Genomic DNA, 16,861 nt, shown 5'->3' with positions numbered 1-16,861 from the left:
GGCTTAAGAAAGTTGTCAAAATTGTCTTTTTCTTGCAAAATGTAATTTTGAAGCCTCTTGTCCATAAAAGGGTGTGGAAACCAACTTGATAAACTATATAAGGCCTCCCTTTACCTTGGAAAGGGTTGGTGATGGTATTTGTAAGAGAAACTCAATAGAAAACAACTTTTTTTTGGCTTTTATGACTGTTTTTCTCTCCTTTTGAAGGGCAGTCCATACTGTAGCTGTACAATCTGTACTGTACCTTCTTGGAAGTTTATATTTTTATGTATTAAGGCTTATCATGTAATTTTATCATTTATTTTTCATTTGTAAGGTGTTCATTCAAAAATATTTGTAAACTGTGTACCTGGTGCCCTGCCAAGGGTTTGGAGTTGTAAAATGCATCAACTTGGTTGATCCAGGTCTGGGATCCCTCCAATGGATTATTCCAAGTTGATCCATGTATATATGATGTACATTATTTTCTTTTTGTGCCAGAAGGATGGTTTGAAGATGCCATTGAGTGAATGCTAGGCAAGTGTTTGACATTTGGCTAGTAGTTTGAATAACACTCAAAGTTTGCACTCAAAACCAATTTGGGTGAGCAAATGGATGTGACAAGGTATAGACATGTTTCCAAGGATTTGAAGCACCATCTTGATGTACTAGGATAACTTACATCTTGTAATCATTCTCTTTTTGTAGACAAAACAATGAGTTCACTGTTTTTGTGAAAATTGTTGTCATTTTTGCCAAATGGGATGCTGAAAGCATTAACGACGCCTTGGAACACTTAAGGAAATGTAATAGGGAGATGAATTCTTATGTAGCAGTCCTCACTAAGGTGTAACTCCATCCCAATCTCCTCATTCTTGCAGGTTCCAAAGACAAATAGGTTGCTGACTAGTAAAGGCAGTGAAAGGATAGTGATAGTGACTGTTCTTCTTCTTGTTTGCCAAGTGTATGGCAAAATGCCAATCCACCAAAGGCAGGGAAGGCTTCAATATGGTGTTGCAGAGGTTTCCAAATAGACAGGGAGTTTGAAGCAAGGTTGAAGGAGAGCAACTATGGTAGAAGCACTAAAAACCCTACCAAACCCTCCTTTTATTCCATGAAACGTGGACAGTCTGAAAACTACATTAACAGGGGCCTAAACCTTAAAAATCTTTGAGTATGCACCCCTAAAACACCATCCCAAAATTTGTTTGTGGTTAAAATGGCCATCGTTGACCAGTGGGAGCAAAAAAGGGCCAATTAGGCCTCCACGAGCTAGTAGCCCTACTGCATAACACACAAATTGGTAGTTTTTGTAAAATTGCATGAAACCGGTTGGAAAATGAAACTTGGGCTTATAAAAATTAATTAAATCACTCCTAGCAAACCACCAAGTGTAATTTGAGACTCCAAGACAATGTGCAACCTCATTTGGGGTAGTTGAGCCTTATTAACGAGTTGAGTAAGTTGTGGATTATAGGCCTAAAACTAGAAGATGAGCATTCCATGAAGAATTTTACCTTGCTGCCCCTGCATTTCCATGTGGAAAACCCCTAGTACACATTGAAACTAAAGGTTGAAGACCCCAAGCACCAAGCATGAGTAAGTGAGGTTGGATAGGTGAGAATATTGAGTAGTTTTGTGCATGGGCAAGTGTCATAACCAGTAAGGGAGTTGGATAGGCAATAAGACCTTGAGTGCTTGGTATTATGATAGTCAGACAGGTTGAGTAAACATACACAAAAGAATCTATAAGTCTTTGGTAACAAGGTGATCCTTTTTGAGCAATTTAGTCTTGTGAGCACTTACCTACCAAGCTCCCTATCATATCTCTATCTCCTTCCGTCTCCACCTCTCTCTATCTATTTTCCCCCTCTCAACTTATCAGTATCTCCCCTCTTCCTCTCTCTCTCTCTTTATCTCTATATATCCCCCTCCCTACAAGGCCTCTATTTCTATATTTTCTTCTATCTTCTGAACCTTCCCTTACCACTTCTATCAATCTCACTCTCTCCCCACTCTCTCTCTCTCTCTATTACCTTTTTCTCAACCTACATCTCTCTCCCTCCCCACCTATATCTCTACCTCTCTCTAGAGTGAGATAGAGAGGTAGAGAGGGTATAGAAGGGAGATAAAAGTAGAGAGAGAGAGAGAGAGAGAGAGAGAGAGAGAGAGAGAGAGAGAGAGAGAGAGAGAGAGAGAGAGAGAGAGAGAGAGAGATATGTTGGTAGGGAGGGAGAGAATGGTATGTAGAGAGAGATAGATAGGTATATGTAGAGAGATAGATAGGTATATGTAGAGAGATAGACGTAGGTGGGGAGTGAGGGATGTGTAGAGATATATGAGATAGAGAGTAAAGAGTTAAGGATGTCAGAGAGAGGTAGATATAGGTCAATATTTTTAGAGAGAAAGGAGAGAGTGAGATAGAGAGGTAGAGAGGAGATAGAGGGGAGATAAAAGTAGAGAGGGAAGGAGGGAGGGGTGGAGAGGTAGAGATGGAGAGAGAGAGATCTCGAGTGGGAGAGAGATGTATGTATAGAAAGATAAGTTGGTAGGGAGGGTGAGAAAGATACGTAGAGAGAGAGAGAGAATTATAAATGTATAGAAATAGAGGTAGGTAGGGAGTGAGGGGAGGTGTGTAGAGAGAGAGGAGACAAAGAGTAGAGAGTTAGGATGTGAGAGATAGATAGAGAGATAGGTCTAAATTTAGGGATAGAGAGAGAAAATAGTGAGATATAGAGGTAGAGAGGGAATAGAGGAAGAGTTATATTGAGAGAGATGAGTATAGAGCTCAGAAGATAAAGAGAGCTAGAAAATGCTGATAGGAGCCTGCTGATTACTGAAATTTGACTCTCTGAAAAAATTTATAAGATCTAAAATATATAATTTGCACTATAACTCCTAGAGATTTGAAACCACTTTCAAACATATTTCCAATATATACATGGAGAGAGACGAGTCTAGAGATCAAGGAAGGTAAATAGATTGAGATAAAGAGAGGTAGAAAATGTTGAGCCATTGATTACTGAAATTTGACTAAGTTTGAAAATTTATAAGATCTTAAAAAATCTAGAATTTACATTATAACTCCTAGAGATTTGAAACCACTCTCAAACATCCTGCCAAGTATACAAAAGGAAAGAGACAAAGGAAAATGTGACTTATACTTGAATGTTATATTTCATGTATATATATAGCTTATTTTTCATAAATTAAAAAAAAAACGGGATCCTATTTTGTTTTTGAAACAAGATCCCGTTTTGTTTTTGAAATGGGATCCCGTTTTGTTTTTGAAATGAGATGCCGTTTTTAAAATGAAAATGGGATCCCCTTTCTTAGATTTAGGCCTGGGACCCCATTGCGAAACGTGATCCCATTTCAAATTTTGGTTCGGGACCTCAAACCATAACAAGATCCTGTTTCGTTTCTCATGTGCTCTCCGTGATTTGCCATTTTTTTCTAAGTGTAAAACTTCCATACTAAGTGGACTCAACTTCTTGCACTTACCCGATTATGTTACAATTAGGGTTAGAATAATAATTATGGTTAAGGTTATGGTTATGGTTTGAGATAGGGTTAGTATAAGGGTTAGTGGTATAGTTATGGTTAGGGTTATGATTAGGGTTTTGGTTATTTTTAGGGTTAAGTTTAGAATTAAAGATAGAGTTACAATTAGAATTATAGTTACAGTTAGGATTAGAATTATAAGTAGAGGTAGGGATAGGATAATGGTTTGCTTAGGTTAGGGTTTGGATCATGGTTAGGGTTAGTGTTAGAGATAAAAATAGGGTTAGCAATAGGGTAATGATTAGGGTTAGAGTTTAGGTGATGAGTAAAGATATAATTTTGGTTAAGATTAGGATTAGGATTTTAGATAATGTTAGGGTTGAGTTTATGGTTAGGGTTAGAGTTAGAATTAGAGTCAAGATTGAGAATAAGGTTAGGGTTGCTTTTACAAATAAAAATAGGGATAGGGTTAGAAGTAGGGTTGTTCTTATTGTTAGTGTAAGGGTTTTAGATAACGCTAGGGTTAGTGCTAGGGTTAGAATTATAGTTAGGGTTTATAATTTATTTGGGTTTTAATTAGGGTTAGAGTTAGTGCTAGGATTAAGGGTTAGCGTTTTAAGGATAAAGCATAGTGTTAGGCTTAAGATTAAGGGTTAGTGTTCAATTAGGGTTTGATTAAGGTTGAGGTTGTAGTTAGGGTTAGGATTAGGCACATGGTTAAGGTTAGGGTTTATATCATACTTAGGGATAGTGTAAGGTTCAAGGTTATGTTTTGGGATATGGTTAGGTTAGGGTTAGATTTATGGTTATGATTAGGGTTTATGGTTTATATTAGAATTATGGTTAGAGTTAGGGTTTACATCATGGTTAGGCTCAAATTAACAATTAGTGTTAGTTTAGGGTTATATAATGGTTAGGTTTAGGGTTAGCATTAAGGTTTAGGGTTAGGTTTTGGATTATAGCTAGGGTAAAGGTTAGGATTACATCATGATTAGGATTAGGGGTAAGGTTAGGGTTAGGGTTATGGTTAGGGTTTAAGGTCACTATTTTAGGGTTAGGGTTAGAATTATGGTCAGGGTTAGGGTTAATGTTAAATGATATCTATGTTTAGGGTTAGTGTTAGGGTAAAATTCATACTTATGGTTATGTTATGATTGGGGTTAGAATAATAATTATGGTTAAGATTGTGGTTAGGGTTAGGGTTTGGATTATAATATAATTAGGGTCAAGGGTAGAACTAAAGTTAGGGTTTAAGTTAGAATTATAATTAGGGATAGGCTTTGGATTTATTTTTGGTTTTAATAATAAATCTCATCTCCATCATCTTTGTAAAATCCATTCCTTAACAACTTATCTTGCCAAACATCTTTAGATGTTTAAGAAAAAGGAAATATATGGAGCTCGAGTTTGTTGAAAAGGAAAAAATGGACAAATACCTCTTTAAAATGAAAAATAGTTGTATTATGAGCACACATTCTAGGTCTTAAGTCGTTTCAAGCTAAATAGTTTTTATTTATGATGATTATCTATTTTGATTTAATGTTCAATTAGGTTTAGAGTTAAAGTTTAAATTCATTTAGGGTTATTGTTCAACTTGACTAAAGGTTTCAAAACAATTTGTTATAGAGTTATGCTTCAATTTGATTTAGGGTTATTGTTCAATTTTGTTTAAAAATTTAATAAATATATATTATTTAATTTGACCTAATACAACAAACTCCAAATTCAAATAATTAAGTATTTAAATAAGTTTATTATTTTATTAAATAAAAAAATATTAAGCAAATAATAAACCTCAATGGCCCTTATCTTTTAGAATTGAGAAATCCTAAATTTGTTTTAAAATAATCAAATCAAATTATATTTTAAAAATAAAAATAAGAACAAATTAAAATTAAAAATAAATGCTTTTGAAGAAAACAATGCTGTAAAAAATCATTTATTTTGTTAATTCCAAAAATTATGAATAGTTTGAAACATTTAATAAAAATTTGAATAATAATTAAAATATATATAAAAAATTATATCATATATTAGCATTCTTTTAATAATAATAAAAAAAAACTCAACTAAAAGATAAATAAGATATAAACAAAAAAACAAATTTATATGATTAGTTAGAAATTGGCTTTAATAAAATATTTGTCTATGAATTTAACTTTGATTTTATGAATTTAGAAACATTTTTTTAATCTTTTTAAAGTGAAAATTAAAAAATAATATATTATTTTTCAAATACTTGAGTATGCAGGTAACTTTGATTTTTTGACTTTATAAATATTATCTTTTTATATTTTAAATTTAGAAACAGAGATTTTTTTTCATATTTCTAAATTGACAAGGCCGCATTGCCGTGAAGTTCTTGCCAAATGTGACCAGACAATTTTTTTCTTTGATTTATAGACAAATCAAAGCAACTTTAATGATTAGATTAATTCAAAATGAGTTGAAAGATACTCTTGTGTGGTTGCATAACTTACATATATGCCTGTTGATGGGCCTTTATACTCACCTACATGCAAGTTTCACAAACACGGAACCTCTCCTGAAAAGAGCTCGGATTACAAAATCCGTGCTCTCCAAGGTCCTGTTTGTTGGGTCACAACGATGCTTGGGTAACGCAAGGTCTATGTGACTTGTTCATCAAGGTGGTATTGCTGGTTACAAAAGACACTCACTCAGGTTGCTTAAAATAAAATGCAAAAGATATAAGGGAAAAAGAGAACAAAAATAACCACACAAGCTAGTTGAATTTGGAGAAAATAATTCCAATGACCAGATATTATCAATAACAACTTAGATAGAATCATATAAAATTTTTGTCCACATGTGAAGTCTACGATCTCACATGCAGGCATAGCTACTTAAACAATCTTAGATACATAACAATGAAATTCATAAGATCTAGAACATTCATGCCATCCAAATTAAGAGAAGATATCAAATGATAGGAATACTAACTCAAATCAACACATATTATGAAACATGCGATCCACAACAACAACTTGTATTGATCATTTATGAAAGAATAAATATAAAGACGAGCACTAGTACTCAGGAAGTTCAACAAAGTTTAAAACTAAATGTTGGAAATGAAAATAAATCCTAAGCTAGGTCCTCAAATCTTCAATTTTTGGACACTTCAATTGGCCCAATTTATCATATTTATAGCTTTTCGTCTCTTGCTTCCTAGGAACTGTTGGTTCCCAAAATGGACGACGGGTTTACACTACTTACAGGGAAAAGACCAAGCTGATTTCCTCCAAATATCTATGGAGAGCCACCTCCAACTATCAATATCTATCAGGCTTGGACCAACAATAACAAGGACAAATAGTCCTTCTGCACTTTAGGCTCTGCAAAACTAGGGAGGGTGATCCCTTCAGTAAGAAATTCCTTCTCTCTATGAGGATACTCGGGAACTTACTGAAAACAAAACAAATTATCTCATAATAAGACTCAACAGAAAGGGAGAATGCTCAAGGATGGAAAATCCTTCAGTGATCCTCAACCTTAAGCTGGAGTATGAGAGAGTGTAAGACTACTTTCATAAAATACATAAATCTTAGCAAATGATTGTTCTGATATTTATAAGATTCACTCTCAGAGATCATAAAGAAGAAAAAACCGGAAACTGATAACCTAATGAGATTTGATAGCAAATACTAGTGCCTTATTCATTTGGGCTATAGAGTCTATGAAAAGTGTTACGAAAAATCTAATAAAATTTCATCTAATAGCTTGTTTAGCCTAAAACAATACTGCCTTACAATATTGCTCTGCTTATAATCCTTCATTTGAACTACTTATCAAATCCTATGGTGAGCCTTATTTCGTCTGTAATGTTATTCAATCATTTTAATTAACCCCTTGGACTAAAGCATTGAATAGAAGAATACATACATCATAGCAACGCAATAAACAAATGAAACCCTTGATCCCATTTGCTTAAAATAAGATAAAATCGCACACAGGAGAGTAAAGATTAGGAAACTATATTTGCATTAATATCATAAGCTATCTTTTATTAGATGATAGACAACAAATTCAAATACAGAATGACCCATTTGAAAAATGGGAACCTGCAACTGTTCTATTACATTTGTGCTCTGCAAAATAACATTACAGTCCCTGTTATTTCCTACGACTCTCTAGAACTATTTTGGACCTAACCCTGCAGAAAAGATCTATTTTATAGAGATCTTTCTTAGAAAATTCAGACCCTAACTAATGGCCTTGAATTTCCTTTTATAGAAAATAAGGGAGAGACAAGATTCAGGCCATAAGACACTTGTCAACAACAAATTTACTCTGATAATTAGCCTTAAAGGCTGTATACAATTCTATTTTAAAATATCCACGTCTATGCACTAGCACTTGTGAATCATCATTCTCAAACCAAAAATTGGTAGAAGTGTACAATATCCTACTTCAGGATTTCTATCAACAAGCAAATCTTTGAATTCACCAGAGAACTTAGGATTCATCACACCTAAACTAGAAGCTTATCCAAATCCTTTCACATCTCTGAGCTATCATCTTTGACTGTCAAATCAATCCTGAATTGACAAGGCTGAATCCCATTCATTCAACCCTTTCCCGTGAGCTGTGACTGGTGCCTCCAAAATCCCTCCAAATTTCTCATTTGAAACTCAGCCGCAGATCTCATCCAACCTAGCAAATCTAATGGTCATTTCTTGCCAACTTAGCAATTTGACTTTCCAACTGTATATGTAGACCCATAGAATCTTGACTGGATAGCACCATATCATTCTTCGACCAAGCTCTGTCAGCAACCTCCCTACAAGCCTTCCTAATCAACCAGGGACATATGGCATCATCTTGTGATTCTGCGGTCCGTAATCTCCCTACAACTTCCATCATGGGAATATGAGGGCCGTCAGATCTGTTCAATCTTTATCACTTTGCATACTACCCATCAACTCCTCCAGGACTTAAAGTTCAAGGACCTTTTACTTAAGGATAAAACATCCTCATTCATTATGAGCACATGCAAATTGATGGGACTGTTAGTAGACCGACCCTTACCGCCTACGAACCGGTACTACAAAGCTTTTGACCAGTTATGCTGCTAACCCTGCCGGTTTCTCTTGATAACACATGACACAATCTCGTGATGCCGTGGTCATTAAAATCCTCACATCTTTGATCGTGGGGAAGTGCTAGCCGTTGGATCTATCCTTTCTTTAATAGACGATCAAAGTATTTAGGACTTGTCAAACTTAAGAAAATATAAGCGTGAGCATAAGTATTTTAAAAGGGGACCAGTAATAGGAAAGATATGCACTTGACTTAGGGAAATTTTATTTCACGGACCGGTTAACTAACATTTTGTTTAGGGAATAAAAATGGCCCCACTGCTCATGGAAAGGGTACCCTCGGTTTTAAGAGGGAAAAAGTAACAACAAAATATATCACTTCGAGGGTTTTCTTCATTAAAATCTAAGAAGTTTTGATAAACCCTAAACCCTAGACCTTGAATCATTCTCAAAGGATATAAGTAAAAACCTGAAAAATCAATGTTTTTGGGCTTATATTTGAAAATTTCACACAATGAATTTTCAAGGCTACCAGGAACAACATATACTTATGACCTAGTTACAAAATGATGGAAGTTGCAGTCAACATGTAAATCGCTACTTTTGGAACTCCACTCAAGTGTTACTATGCTAGTGTTATCAATGAGTTGCCTTTGAGAATCCATCTAATTGGGTTTTCCACTATTGGCTACAGAGGATGAGACCATTCTCAAGGAGGTGAGTGTCTTCATATATTTCCATGGTTTCTTGATGGAACATTCTCACCTTACTGAGTTGATCAACGGTCCAAGTCTTGAGAGGTGACATGACCCTTCTCATTTCATATACTGCCTTTACTTCCTCCTATGGGAGTGATTAAGTGGAAGGTAGAGCATCCCCAAATCTTGAATCAAACGACTTAGACATCTTGATGAGGAGTTGTCTGTATAGTTGTAAATGTGCTTTGACCTTAATCTTTGACTTATGTTCTTTTTCTATCCTTATTTTGATTGAAGTTGTTGCTGCATCCAAAGAGATTATTTCTCCCCATTTAGTTTGTTTGCCTATGTTAACTTGTGAGATATGGTATTTCAGGGATACTTGAGCACCTTCCTGTTCTCCTTGCACTAGAGTTGCAACACTGGCTATGATATCCCTAGAATCACTCCTTGACAAATGATGGAGAGTTTTGACCCATTTTACTTGTCTTGGTGACTTGGTTATTGCATCTTGAAGGTTGATACTCAAGAAGACAACTTTATTCATCTTTTGAAAGTTGAAGGTTAACCATTGTGGCATGCTTTCATCCTGACCTTCACCTTAGGCTGTCTCCTTAGATGTTACCATGTGTGATTCCACACATTATTCTTGTCTGTCATCCTCTCATTGTTCCTCGTCATGAAGTTTCTCATGTACTTGCTAAGATGTGGATTCCTCTTGTTGTGTATGTAACAGAGAGACTTGTTGGGCAAGATTTGTCGAGAGGACTTGTTCAATCTTTTGTTGTTGAGCAGTTTATTCTAAATTTTCATCAGCCTCTTGTTCAAAGGCTTCCTTTTCAATCTCTAGTTGTTGCTTGTCTTCATCCAACTGTTTGAGCAACAATTATTGATCTTGAGGGGTTAGAACCAGATGTTCATATTTCAAGTTCTTCTTCCTCCATATGTTCTATCTGTTGTAAATTTATTTCTTGTTGAACCTGTTGGGTGGTGGGCTGTCTTAACCTTGTCTCACTTTTTTTTTTCTTTCATGCAATTAATGAGATAGGTTCATCATCTTCATCTAAGTCAGATTCAATATTATGGACAATTACCTGTTCATGAGATGGTACATAGGTTGGTGCAGGTGTCTGAGTAATAGGCGACTTAGTTACAAGAGGAGTCAATTATTCCACACTTGGTTCTTGTGTTGTATCCTCTCCTGGGAAGATTCCAATAATAGGTCTAGTGAGATGAATGGAGGCCTGTGGCATTGCTTGCAATCCGGTTGTGATCTCGTATTCAACTGCTATCTTGAGGAGTTGGGACTCCTTTATTTTTGCATCAAGTTGTTTCATTAGTTCTTCCTTGTCAATGGTTTGAGTGGTAGTTTCTAGATCTATAGGAGTGTTCTTCCTTGATTCAGACCTGGTTATCTTGACATATTCCTTAGTGGTTTTGGATTGAGGATTTTTGAAAGCTTTTCCTTTCTTTTTGTCCTTAGAGGTATTTGGGAAAATCCTCAGGTTCAACCATTGTATTATTCTTTTAATTACCTTTTTTGTCATAATTTCAATGTCTACTTTCTCTTGGTCTGACCATCCGATAGGCGAGAGTGGCTTCTTGTCAATCCCAATTTCTTTGTAGACCAGATCTAGTAGGTCTCCATCATCTTGGAGGTCATTGGGGAGGTTAGTTTCTACCATGAAGTTCGTAATTTGAGGTACTCCCAACCTGTAATAGCTCCTCTCTTGAGCTTCAAAACCGTCTTTCAAGTCTGCCCAAAAGTCTTCCAAAGCTGGTAGGTGACCCAAAAATGAGACAAGCATCATTTGTTTCAATTTGCCTAGTGGATCTTACCTATATTTTACATAATCAAATTCCTTTAAGCTTAGGTCCTGTAGTTCATGAATGGCTAATTTGATAGATTGTATGTTTGGGCATGTATAGTATTCTAGTGAAATTGGAAATGTGACCCCAGTCTTGTGCTTGAGGGTCAAGAGTAACTGTGACCCCATGATATTCCTTGTGTATTCCAGAATGATTATTATATTTCTATAGTATCGGGGAAGGAGGAAGGGTCTATCGGTGAAACCGCTTACTCAGATGTAGGTGGAGCATTGGTTTTGAAGGCGCCAACATCCACACTCACTTACCATTTTCATTGCTTCTAGGGAGATGCGGTAGCCCACATCACCTATTAGTTTGCATATAACATCATACAAAAATGCATCATTTATTCTCTTGAAATAGAATTTGGCCTATGTGATCGACAATTGAGTATAGTACTATTCCCAAACTATTTTCTACTTGGGCTCATCTCCTAGCCTCCCTTCTTTGTTGAGTCCTAGGTACCTGCCACTCCTTGCCACTACCCATATGGCATAAGAATTCATGAATAATTTATTTGTTTGTAGAACATTGGATAGCTTCTCATTAATATTATCTGAGATAATCTGGGCCCAATCAAAATATTTCTTACCTATCAAGACTATGTAGATGTAATAAAACATCCATCGATGATAATGTCTGCAATCTGGCTTCCTGAACACATGGCTAAGCATGATGATTAACTCCATAGGTGCCACCTTGAAATCAGCTTAGAGGATATTGTCTGCAACCTTAAGACCCAAATTCCTTGGTTCCTCCAACCAAGCTTCATTTGTGACGTTTATAGTTTGAGGCATTTTTATTGAAAATGGAAGTTGCCTTTTCTTCGGTGGTCTGGAGACCTTTTCAAACATAGGGATACCAAATTTCATTCCAATAATCTTCAGGGAAAGATCCACCACCACTTTCCTTGCTACATCCATAAATTCCCTTGTGTCTTTATTGTAATGATGGGCTATTGCAAGGATTAACTCAGGTGATTGCATCGCCTCTGGGAAGATAGTTGCTTCTACTAGCCCTAATCTCTCAATTCTCTTGTATGGGGCTTCAAGATTTGGTCAAGTGACCTCTGTTATGATTTCCTCAATTTCTTTATGACCAATATCTGTATCTGTTACCCATTGTACTTCACTTTCCAGTTTCGACACCAAGGTCTGACCTTGTTACTGATAATTCATGGTTGGTGGGTTCTTTTCCAATTTGATTTCACCCCTGGTCTTCTTTTGGGGTGATGTGGATGGTTTCATAAGATTGACTTAACCTGCAACAAATAATACTCATAATCAGTACCCCAAAAGATTAAATAAATTAGGATACTCTGGTATCCCGGAGTTACGGAGTCCTGGGGTCAATAGGAGCCCGATATGCATGATTTTGAGATCCCGGGGTTCAGGGGTTCCAAAGCTTAAAAGCTCAAAAGATAGCAACATGAACTTACTTTGGGGTTTCAAAGTTCCGAAACTCTAAGGTGAATAAGGTAACAAAGGAGACACTCCAGAACTTTGGGGTTCCAGAATCAGGAAGAGCTCCTAAAAAAGTTGACTTTAGGACTTTGGAAATCTGGAGTTTCAAAGTCAATAATAAAAGGCCTCAGGAAAGCTTTCAAGATTTTGGGGGTTTGGGGTTCTGAAGGAATCCAAATCACTAGTGAGGAAGACTTTAGGGTTCTAGAATGCCGAAGTCTTAAGGAAGGACTCAAAAGGAAACTCCAAAATTCTGGGGTTCCAGAACTCCGAAGTGGGGCAATAAAGGAGGAGCTTCAATATTTCTAAAACCCAAAATCTTGAAGTGACAAAAAGAAAGGCTGAAAATAGAAACTCTAGGCATGCATGTGGCATCGACTTTATTCAAAGTGATAAAAAAACCTAACCCTAATTAACAAAAGCGAGGAAAAAAGCATACAAAATGAGAAAGAAAGAGAAATAGGAGGGCAAACAACAAACTTGGAAGAAAGAGAGCAGAGGACAAAGCGCATTGTAGGAGGACTGTATCGTTGGAGGAGGGAAATCAATGAGAAAATCTGAAGAAAGAGCATGCAAATGAGCCAAAATCCACATTAGAGGGCTATTTATAGCCCTCTAGAGCACAAAGAATGAAAGAGGCTCTAGGATTCCAGGGTTTTGGAGTAGGACAAAACCAAGAGGAAGGAGATTTCGGGACCCCAGAACTCTAGAGTTTTGAAATCAAGACATGATAAGTGGAAGGACTTCGGGACTCCGAAAGTCTAGAGTCCCGAAATAAAAAAGGGACACTAAAGGAGGGCTTTGGGATTTCAAGAATCCAGGGTCTTGAAACTCTCAATAGGAAAACGAGGCAAACTTCAATATTGCAGGGTTCCGGAATCTTGTAGTAACTGGAGAATTAAAGGAAAACAACACACTTCAGGATCCTGGGAACCAAAGATTCTAGAGTGTGGAAGAAAACAAAAGACTCTGGGGTTTTGGAAGCTCAAGACTTTGAAGCAACAAAACAAAAAGGCAGGAAAGAGAATGAAAAGAAAAGAAAAAGAAGGGGACCCACATTTCTCAAGATGAAATGAAGGGGAAGAGTATACAAGGCATAACAAATGGTGACTTTCTGGGAAAAATGATTCAAGGCATTTTAGAACTTCAAAATCTATGCCTAGCTTCAACTTCAGATACTACTTTTGTTCAAGATAATGCATAAAATATCATCTAGAGCTAACCCAGAGATACAAATGGAGCAGGGTCACATTCAAGAAGTTCTTTAGTGTGTGTAGTGATTAATTACTCTTCCATGTCAACTTTAGATGTAATTCAAGGAATTCATAAGCAAGATATATGAGTGAAATCATAATATTACTCTTGTTCAATATTGTCTTGGGAATAGCTATGTTGCCAGCCAAGTGTCCATATCCCTGAGAAAGTTACCTCTGGTCCCTGTCAAATATTGCTTTACTTCTAGCTGGCTGTCTATAGTCGTGGTGGAGATACTCGAAACACCCAAGTGAGTCGAGTTGTGTTTGTTTTTGTAATTGCTTTCCCCCATAATGATGATCTGAATATTTTTATTCTGTAATGATTTTTGGAAATTTCTTTTATTCTCTTGTGGGGAATTCTTGTTAATAGTTACTCAACTCTTTAGCATTGAAGCTCAAAACTAGGTTGGGAACCATAGTGGACAATGGGAGATTTCCCAATTTTGGATTTTTTCACCTGAATATGCATTCCTCAGATACCCCTAAGGTGTCTTGGCATACATTAGATGTATAAATGGTTTGGGCCTCTTAAACATGGCTATACTCGATAGACACCTAAGTCTTAGACTACGGTTAAAGCCATTATACTTCACCTTAAACAAATGTTGTAAGTATATCAAAAGTGTGTAGATAATGAAGTTTTAAAGATCTAAGAGCACGTCTCCTAGAGGTTGTACTGTGATGCCAAGAACACTCTCCCTATCCAGCATAGACCTAAGAAAAAGTTCCCCAACACAAAAGAAAAGGCAAGCAAAAGAGAACAAGCAACAAAGGAACACACGGAACAACAAACAAAAGAAAAAAAAGTTAAAATAAGAGCGAAAATGAAGGAACTAACTACTATGGCACAATGAGCAAATCCTACCAAAGATCATCCAAAATAATGCTTGAGAAATTGACCATTCACAAGTAATGGTATAGGTTCTCTGGTCAATGTGTTCAATCTGAAGGTGTTTTCTCCTATAATCTTAGTGATTTGATAAGGTCCCAACCATGGCCTTTGAAATTTATGGTGTTTCCCTTTCTTCTCTCTGGCCTTGTCCCATAATAAGACCAAGTCAAAAATCCTAAGGGCTTTTATCTTGGCTCTCTTATCAAACCATCATTTCACTACAACCCACTGTTTGGAAAAATGTCATAAAGTATTAATCCCTTTCTCATCCAATTTCAGTAAATTGAGTAAATGAACTTCCACTTGATCTCCAATTTCCAAATCTTTCAAAAGATGAAGCATTGGGATCTGGAGGTTAACAGGGAATACAAGTTGTTGACCATATACTTGTTGGGATATAAGAACACTAAGAGGGGGGGGGGGGTGGTGAATCAGTGTTCTGTCGGTAACACAAGATTTTATCTTTTTATACCACACACATATAAACTGGTAAAAAAATAAACATATAACATGAAGAAAATAAACCATCCACATAAATGAACACCATAACACATAGGATTTATATGTGGAAAACCTCAAAGAGGAAAAACCACAGTGGGATTTGTGACCCACAATATCAGTTCATTGGCCATATGAAAGGATATTACATATAATCAGGGCCTGCACATGCAGGAAGACACACTGCCTAGAGCATACTGCTCATCACTAAAGAGTATCACTTACTACAAGATTTTGCTGAAGTAAAGCACTGAAAAATGAACTAAAAAATACATCTACTATGCCAAATAGAGTTCCGGTTGTGGCTTTGCTCTGTACCGGTTCATAAACCCTGAACACTACTATCGGTATCTCTTCTCCTCCAAGAATACTTTCCAAATTATCTACAGATCATTGCATGATATAACATTCACATACAAATGATCTACATACATATACTTTGCACTATGCAGTTCTGCTATATTCTCCTATGTCGCATCCTATTTTCACACTATTCAAAATGACCTAGCAGACTGACCTATATACCCATTACAAAAAATATGCCTTATGTCAGCTTACAATGCATTACAAAAGATATACAATGTTGGCCTCAATAATAATTACAAAATGATTTAGTAAATAAATCTTCCTTGATGTCGGCTTGCTTCAAATACTGATGTCGGCTCCGGTGTCGGTGCCAGTGTAGCCCTGAATGCTCCAAAGCCAGTGTCTACCGATATATGCTTCCTACTACCAGTAAATGATTTCCATCTAATCTTGTTTCCATCAATGACAACAAAATGAATCCGGTGAGTATCAATTGCCAACAATCTCCCCCTTTGGCATTGATGGGAACACTCATGTGAAAAATAGATTCCCTGCCGGTTCAACTGAAATATGCTCTCTCTGAGCAATACACTCCTTCTGATATCTTGATATCCTTCCCATGTGATAATTTCTGATATTTTTTACATATATACATACTCTTCCTTTGGCATCAATGCCAAAGATTGGTGAAAGAATTGAAAGAATTCAGAAACAAAAGAATAAATGAATACAGTTAATTTCACTGGAGCTTGACCAATTTCAAAATTTTGAGGTAAGCCTTATCCAAAAACTGAAGATATGTATCCTAGCCAGTTTTGAAAGATTCAGAAATGGATGCTAGTCCACTTAGTAAGTGCACAAGTGTTTCCTTCTCTTTGACATTTGTCGGTGTGGGTTTAGCAATCATGTCCATGCACTCTCTCTTATGAACACCCAATGAATCTAATCTGGGACTCACCAATCCTCTAAGACTTCTTTCTCTCCTAATGAATTTATCTCTGTCCTTCTCAAAAGAAAAAAATTGGTTCTCCAAGGACAAAATTTGTCCGTCAACAGATGTTGTTAGTGTGGTTAATCCATCAAAAGAGTTTGCAATGCTAGCTACCTTATCATGTAACTCCTTTAATCTGCTATCTACATTTGCTGTAAGAATTCCTATGTTACAATAGACCCTATAGATGTTTGTACCTTGTTTCAAACAATTATAAATAAGAATGAGTTTAGCTTCAATTTTCTTTTTCTCTGTTTCAATGATCTGGTCAAAGGTGGCTCTTTTATCTATAGTGAATCTTTATAAAGCCTGTTGGTCTGCAATCTGCCTCAGAGATTGAAAATT

Source organism: Cryptomeria japonica, chromosome 10, assembly GCF_030272615.1.
Source record: "Cryptomeria japonica chromosome 10, Sugi_1.0, whole genome shotgun sequence".
Classification (NCBI taxonomy): Eukaryota; Viridiplantae; Streptophyta; class Pinopsida; order Cupressales; family Cupressaceae; genus Cryptomeria; species Cryptomeria japonica.
The sequence above is the reverse complement of the archived record's forward strand: the minus strand, read 5'-3'. Positions refer to the sequence as shown.